This window comes from Saccostrea echinata, unplaced genomic scaffold, assembly GCF_033153115.1.
Source record: "Saccostrea echinata isolate AGI-Se365-2 ecotype Australia unplaced genomic scaffold, CSIRO_AGI_Sech_v1 ptg000018l, whole genome shotgun sequence".
NCBI classification, from domain to species: domain Eukaryota; kingdom Metazoa; phylum Mollusca; class Bivalvia; order Ostreida; family Ostreidae; genus Saccostrea; species Saccostrea echinata.
Window position 1 is genome coordinate 410,001 of NW_026889767.1, and position 8,621 is coordinate 418,621.

General features: G+C 33.1%; 1 long non-coding RNA gene across 2 annotated transcripts in view; it reads left to right on the top strand.

Moving 5' to 3' along the window:
• Window positions 1-7,506, top strand: part of LOC133189483 (uncharacterized) — a 26,361-nt gene extending 18,855 nt beyond the window's left edge. For both annotated transcript variants that reach the window (XR_009721476.1, XR_009721477.1), the window contains exons 5-6: window positions 5,189-5,261; window positions 7,182-7,506. This is a non-coding gene — a long non-coding RNA (uncharacterized LOC133189483). The remainder of the gene's footprint in view (window positions 1-5,188; window positions 5,262-7,181) is intronic.
• Window positions 7,507-8,621: the final 1,115 nt, after the last annotated feature.

Here is an 8,621-nt window from a genome sequence, read left to right on the forward strand (position 1 = left end):
GCATGTATTACCAGGGGTTTTGAAAAGATATCAATTGATGAAGATTCTTGTATAATTCAAAGAAAAATATACAAAAATTACTAAACATATATTCTAGATGTTTTGTTTATCCAAATTTGTTTTAGAAGAAGTGTACAACAGTATATCTAGACATTAAAATGTAGCACACAGTTCCTTCAAGTATTGGAACTCTTCAACTCCAGAAAAAAAGGACGATAAAATTCAATCTACGTTGCGTATGTCCTTAATGCAGTAATAATACATTTGGTCTCCCTTATGCATACTGTATATTAATATAAATTTAATGACTGACATGTACGAGGGTTGATCCAAAAGTTCATGGAATTTCTTCATTTTTTATTTATTTATTAGTGTAAGTGGTTGAAAATTACAAATAAGAATTATATAGACACTTGTTGAATTTTTTTAATAAACAATATTTTAAATATTTATGATAGTAACTCTATGGCAGTTGCCATAGCAAAGGATGTTTGAAAATGCAGGGGAGACATTTACTCGTTCATTATCATTTTAATTCTTAATACGTGAAATAAGAAAAATCCTGCACTAAGTGGCAAATAAAACGAAAATTTTGTCATAATTACGATTGCTTGACCACTAATATACCTTTCTGTGAGAGTTTTACTGATTTAACTTGATATTTAGATTATTAGTTGATGATTTCTTGTTCATATTTTAATTGTTAGAGAACATCACATTTTGGTCAAGTTATAAGTTTTGTTAAAATCTTGGGAACACTCTGACTTAAAGGGGTATACTACTGATACAGGCTGGAGAAAAATGCATTAAGCAACTGATTTACCAGTGGCATTAGAAATTTAAGAAAAACAGAACTTCCATGGAAGTTGATTAAAGGTGTGGCCGCCTTTTGGAGGGTCTGTTTTTCTCATAGACAAATTAAGCGTTGATGGACGTTGACCGCTGAAGTACTGTGCTTGACTTTGCTTCTGAAATTGGAACACCATATGCAAAGATGGGGAGTATTTTTGAAATATGAGTGTAATATTAAGATAAGTTGATCCGTGTGAGAGGATACCAAGGCTTTTCTTGAGAGAGAAAAGGAGAAAAAGGCAGAATATTCTGTAGAATTACTTAGTCGAATTGAACATGAGGGTGAGATGCTCCTATAACGCTCCTATAATGTGACATGACATACTTAACTTGACGTTACGTAGAAGTCTCCCCCTGATTTTACAACTATCAATGTTCAGAAAGCTCGTGTGACCTTATTGGTAATTGGAACATGGTGAAAATTTCCAGTATTGTTGCATAAAGACTCCATATTATAAAATGCCTATTGTTTGCTTTCATCAAATCACAATAAAATTTTAGAGATAATTAAATTTCACAAACTTTTGGATCAACCGTCGTATTAGAAAAAAGATGGATCTATTAGATTGAACAGGTTATAATTCACCTGAGTCATTTAAATTACTTATTGCTATCTGTGTTTGTTCAGTCATCATGTTTCAAGTGTTGTCTGTAAACTATTGAACATTTTCAGCTTCTTTTCTGGAACCAGTTTCAACTAATTTCTCAGTTGAAGTATACAGACATAATATAGAAGTGATTTTATTGACTTTCTCAATCTATCCTGAATTTAAAAATGTAAATATAAGCATTTGATTGTAAATATTGAACATTTAGCATCTCATAACCAGAGTTGGAAATTACTGACTGCCCGAGGTAGTCTGTTTTTCAGGTAGGCAGGGACAAACTTTAGATTAACCTCGGTGGTCGAGGTCATTTAAACAGCTAGTTCCTGTTTTCCATTTTTTTTTTCAGGGTATAGTAAGTCTATAGAAAATAAGTAAAATATAGTATATCAAAGGAACACTTCTAGTTAAAAATTTGAGTTGACCTTAGGACCAATATTGGTTTCAGTCTTTAGAAAAAGCTTATCGATGTATGTTCCGATCACTGACTTTAGGCCACATGTGTGTAGTTTCTTGTTTCTCATGTATTGCTTTAGTTCTACGTTAATGGTAATCTAACAACCAAGCTTTATGACAAATGAGATGGCTTTAACTTTTCAATTGTCAACTTCCCTTACTTATTTAGCAATATACCTTCATCACCTGCATACAGGGTTTATATCTCTCAGTTGATTTGATACGAAAGAGCATCCTCTATGTTTGAATTTTTTTTAAAACGAGGTAAGTTATTGACAAACAAGTTGCTGAAACAAGAATATCAGCAGTCTTGTTTAAAGTTATCATTTTGTAAATTCTATGGTCGATACAATGACCTTGTCAGCAAATACAATTTATCATTAAGTCAAATGCTGAGTGACGTTTTTCATACTTATTGTTAGGCCATTATTTACACACTGAATTATCGATGGATTTTTCCATTGTTTCCCAGATGTGACAAGGAGCACATGGCGTGTGTGACCGGTCTGCAGGGGATGCTTACTCCTCCATGGCACCTGATCCCACCTCTGATGTTTTGAAGGTCCGTGTTTGCTCTGCTCCTATTTTGTATTTTTTGATGGGCTTTTGAGCTTGAATACTGTTTGTTATCTCGATATATTTCATTCTAGTCAACTGTGTGTTCATATGATCCTACCTCAGTATTTACAGAATTATACATCCTTTGTATGAGGGTCATTCTTGATGTCTGACTGAGTAATGGCAATGGGACATAAAACCTTAACTGACCTTACCACATTCTTTTCTAATCTGAAAACCCTCATGCATTTTTAGCATAACATATCGCCAATGCACACATTTTTCCCAAGGAATGAACTGCATCTACTCTGCATAGAACAGTATCTCTCCCACTGGCACAACAGTACTATTACATGTCATTATGTTCTTGAAAGGAAAACACAGCAGTTATTGCTCAGCAAGATTCTTTTTCCTGACACCTGCAGTATCGAGTAACACAAAGTGAATGATTAGTGTCCTCGAACAAAGTGTGCTTACAATGAGGTATAGTTCCGGTTGATTGCATTTAGTTAAAGAGAATTTATGATCTGCATTTCTGTAGATGTCTTTTATATCAACACCAAACATGCATTTAAGGAAGAACATATAAGTAAAATGCAAAAGCCTGTATAAAAAAATCAAAGTGCAAGGACAAGTGCACTTAAGGAATGCTTAATGGGCCCTTTTTCAGTGCTGTATTACTTTAGAATATATTACCAAATTGTTCTCTTTTAGTAATAGTTAAACACAACTGGACATTTCTAATTAAAATCACGCTAAAACATCAATCAGCATGGATTTGAAACAAATGAAGTTTTTTAAATGCCTATAGATCCGGAAAAGTCATATCAAACCCATTTTGAGTTTCAATCGTTTATTTAAGGTCAGACGAGACGTTCCTCAAATATCTGTTTTGTATATCTTCGTATTGTATGGAAGATATTAAAAATTCTAATTACCTTCTGATTTCTAAACTGGTTTCTAATTGTCTTTTAAAAATTGGAACACTAAAATATGTGATATTGGCAAATTAAGTTTTTTTCCAAAAGGATTTTATAGGAAATAACATCCTCTGGTATCTTGCACAAATGCTTGGTAAGGTACCTCAATTTTTTGCGAGTAAACATGTTAAAGTAGCAATACTTCAATGACGAAATCTTAGAAAAAATTATATATTATTGAGGAACGTATCGTCTGTCCTTAAATCAAGGGGAGGAGGCATTTAAATCTTAAATCAGACACTTGAACAATCTGATGGTGGATCATTGACAGGCACATTTGCCGAATGATACTTCTTGCGCTATTTTACCCGAGAAAAAAATTGAATGAAGTTGTATAGATGCCTTTATCCATAGTGATCAAACTATGATATTGGTACGCTTGCATTTGAAATAATGCAATAAGTATTAACATTAGTTCCTTTATATTTTAAAATGAAAAAAGGTGTATTTGGGTGGCTTTCAATACTGGTACCATTGTCTTGCTTGAATGTTAAAAATGTTTGACACTTTTATTTATGATGACATTTTAACGACACTAAACTCTCTTAACCCTTCTGTGTTCCTAACCCTCCCGTTTTCCTAAAACCAAATACATGTACATACAAACTTCTCTATGCGGCATGACTTTGATATAATGATACAAAACGTGGCTATGCTTTACAGTGAGCGTCTTTGAGGAATGTTTACCTGGGTAGAACTCATGTGACTATACCGGTATTTTAAATAATTTATTCCATGGGTGGGTTCAACATAGCTAGATCATACAGGTAAATCTAAGCTCTTACTTGCTATAGGAAAAACATTGAACTTTTCATACATTTTTTTAATATTTTAAGTACAAGCCTAATCTTGTACAAATTTCCTACTTTCACACAAGTTTTATAAATGTATAATGCGTTTTTTGTCAATCACACAAGTTTGTACAACGTTAGGCTGACAATAAACAAAAGCTTTGAAATGAATGACTGTCCTCGATTTACTATAGAAAATCACGAATGTTGGCTGACCCCTACCACATTGTATGGCTTTGCTCTTTGTATATTCATGAATTTCAGCAATAAAATTTGTTGAATTTAGGGTTTAGATATCAATTAATGATCTGAGATGGAAAATTAAGCTTAATTTGATTCTTCATTTTTTCACATTTTACCGGGGCCCATAAGTGCACTCGTTCTTTAGTGTTTATACAGGTAAAAAGTTTGAAAAAATAAAAATGTGCCAACAAATGGATTCGAACCAGGACACTAAAAATGTTCATGGTGAGAGTCTGCGGTCTACCATTCTGGGCTATGCTGACTATGAGGACATTTGTAATAAATATAAACCAGTAAGATAGAAATAGGTTTTCACGTTTTTTGTAGTTTTTTTTTTTTTTTATATAAATCTAAAGCAGGGGTACGTGCCCCTAAAAAAACCTTGTTTTAAATAATTGCTTAAATCAAAATCTATCAAAATTTCATAATTTAATTTAGGGGCAGGCAAAGGGTGATTATATTGCATCTATCGGGTATAAATTTTCTTATCAGAAAATTGTAGAGATATGCAAGGTTAATTAATGACAACATTTATTTTTCCTTTTTGCCTAATACTTTTATGATTTTCACTAATAAATTGATGATTGAAAAAAGCCTTTAATATGACTGCTGATTTTATCTCCATCTGTTAATTTTTAACACCTTTTCTCGTGATTATAGGAGATAGAGAACAGATTATGATTTCTAACATTTACTGTTACAGATCATTTCCTTGAGATAGGTGGAACCAACAGTCAAATCCAGACACCTTTAAGAAAAGTAAAAATCTGACTCAGGTAAAAAAAAATCATTTACAGTTTTATCAATTAGTAATTTTTACCTTAATTAACTGGACAAATCTCATTTGACGATATACAGGTCAAGAATGAAGAGTTTAAAGCCTAGTAGGGATTTTGGTCAATCATAACAGGTAATCTGCAGCCCCTATTGGGAATTTTACACTCATATGGAGACGCCACCACTTGCCAGTGGAAAGCTGCAAATTCTGTCCTATACTCTGCACTCACAGCCATTGAGCAGTGAGAGTCCTTTTTCCTGCCAGCACCTACTGCGACATGGGACCTCAGTTTATAAGGTCTCATCCGAAGGACTGGTGTCCACATCCCACTGTGGGATTCAAACCTGTGATGTAAGGATCAATTCCTTACTTCGTGACTCTAGAGCAGACGCTTTAACCATGGCGCCACGCTTGTGACTGGCTCAGTTTTAAAGAAATCATTCAAGATATTTTTTATCAAACTTAATATGCTGTAAGATTAGTAAGACCTATTCAACTATTTCAAAAATTTTTGACCTTTCCTGTGACCTTGACCTCACTTTCCTTTAATTTGCATCTTGCATGGTTTTAAACCATTTAAGATATTGTTATCTAAGGCTATGCATCTATACATAATTTGGTGAGAACTTATCATCTATTCATTTTTTTAAAAATTTTTATTTCAATTTTAAAGAAACTTTTCAAGATATTCTCATCAAACTTCATATACTAACACAAAATTTCATGTTGCATTACTATACACTCGGCGGGGCATTTATGGCCTATGGACATATTTCTAGTGTAATTTGCTATTTCTGTTGTTTGTTTACTTTCGGTCAGTAAGTGCCCCCAAAGGGCAAGCCCCAGTCCTATTTTCTTTTCCAGGGTTGCAACAGCGCCCCCTAGAAAAACAAGTTGCACCATCCAATCAAATCTTGTTTTGTGCTGCTTTATGCCAATGAAATTAAGGCTGGACAGCATATGTATTATATTCTGACCAATGGGGTTGCCGTATTTTCAAATAATTAGGATAGACTTACCACTTCAGCATTCCTTTCATCACTGAAGTGATATGCATGCTCAAAAATTGACTAAGTTTCATTTTTGTGTCAACTGCAGAGCAGAACGACACTTAGAGATCACTTTACCTGGTGTCTGTCTGTCCGTCTGTCACACCTTATATCTCCAAAATTTTTAGAGGCAGGGTTTTGATAATTAGCATTTATATATGTTTTTGAGCTCATGATACTATACTTTGAAAATGTATGAAATTCAGTTTCCACAAACTTATTTAAATACTATGAAAATACATTGGGATCAGTATTCTACAATGAATCGTGTTGACTGACAAAGTGACAAAGTAAAGACAGTCTGAAATCTCTTTCCTCCGAGGATTGTTGGAAGCACCTACATGTGTATTAATAAAATGATAAATAGTTATTCATCATAATTTCAATTTAATTATTCATTTGAGGACTGGGGAACTATATTTTTTGATTGCCAGATTCTATCCCAGTCTTTTACTTTTGGATCCTTTTTTTTCCTTGCAGGTAAATGCATGAACCTCCATGCTAATATTAAATTAATAGCTGACCACTCTTAGATTTATTTACCTCTTTAATGAAGATACCTAGCAGGCGACATATACATTCCTTGAAGCACTCTAGTTCCTATTTGATTTTCACTAATATAATGATTATTGAAAAAAGACTAAGGTGCTCTATAGTGATCAGTCTATTCATTCATCTATCTGTCAAATACACATATCCCTTGTTCAGAATACAGGTGACTCTAAATACTTCAAACTTTATATTTTTTAATAAGGTACATGTAGCTGCTTTGGAACATCTGAAAGGTCTATTACATTATCGCTAGTTTTACTAGTTTTCTTCATGTAAGTTGAATATATTTCAAACTTTTAAATTTTTATTTTTGCCAGGTAAGAAAGAAATTCAGGAGTTCTTAAATTGCCCTCAAAGTTCTTGGATTGCATCAAACTGCTAAAAGACCTCAACAAAAACAGTGTCTTGAAAAAAAAATGAAAATATTCAGTGAAAAAAAAATTATGAGAGAAAAAGCCACTAAAAATCTTCAAGCCTTTGAGCTGAAATCTGGAAGTCAATCTGTGGACTTTACTGGTATGTCTTACTAATTAAGTCATCATTTGTGTATAATAAATACACTAAACTGTAAACACTTGTTAAAATGTATATAATTTTTAGATATAATTTGTAGCTCACAGACATCAATAGTTTCATGTAATTTAAGTAATAATGAAAATTTCCTGTTGTCTGGTTAGATTAGAAACTATATATTATTGTCCAATTTTGGATATTGTGAAATAATTCATTTAGTAAAATTGGGTATGCATACATGTGTGTACACTTACATGTAAATTAATTGTTATAGCAAATTTAATCTATCATTAAGTTGAATGTTGACTAATGTTTTTCATCAAAATTGTTTACACTGAATTGTTTGTGGATTTTTCCATTTGCCCAATCATGTCAAGGAGCACATGGCAGAAAATGCTTTCTCCTCCATTGCACTTGGTATTTTTAGAGGTCTGTGTTTGCTCTGCTCCAATTTTGTATTGTTTCAATGGACTTTAAAGCTTGATCACTTTTGGTAATCTTCATATTTTATATATATTAGAGTACTTGAAGAGAACTGTAAAGATTTAACATACAGTATAATGCATGTATATTGCACTTTAAATAGAGTGTATGTGGTTTAGAAATGTAATTCATCTCATAGTGCATTGAATTTGTTGAAAATTAGAAACTTTGTTGAAATTGTTTTAGAATAATGTTAGATTGCAGATTTTTTTAAATCATGCAAGTAAGATATTGCTAAATATTCTTAAGCTTTTCTGGACAGTCTAGATGAGTTCTTGCTATATACCTAGCATTGTCATCCCAGTTAAAATTTAAGGAGCAAGGTTTATTCCTAAGCTCTAACTGGACAAACTTGCATGGATTAAAGCACATTAACAGATTTACTTCAGATGCTTGACCTGATCAACATTTTCTTCATGTGTTTTTTTGTTTTTGTTTGTTTGTTGTTTAACATCCCTCTCAAGAATTTTTCATCCATATGGAGATGCCACTACTTACTGGTGGAGAGCTGCAAAATTTGACCTATACTTAGCACTCAGGGTCATTGAGCAATAAGGGATCTTTTTTGTGCCCACATCAACTGCGAGGTGGGACCTCGGTTTATACGGTCGAATCTGAAGGACTGGTCCCCACATCCCCAGTGGATCTGAACCTGAGACTTAAGGATTAAATCCTTACTTGCGACTCTAGATTACACACTCTAGCCTTTGCGCCACATGGGGGACTCCACAAGAGTAAGTGTTTTGAGCAGTCCTATTCTC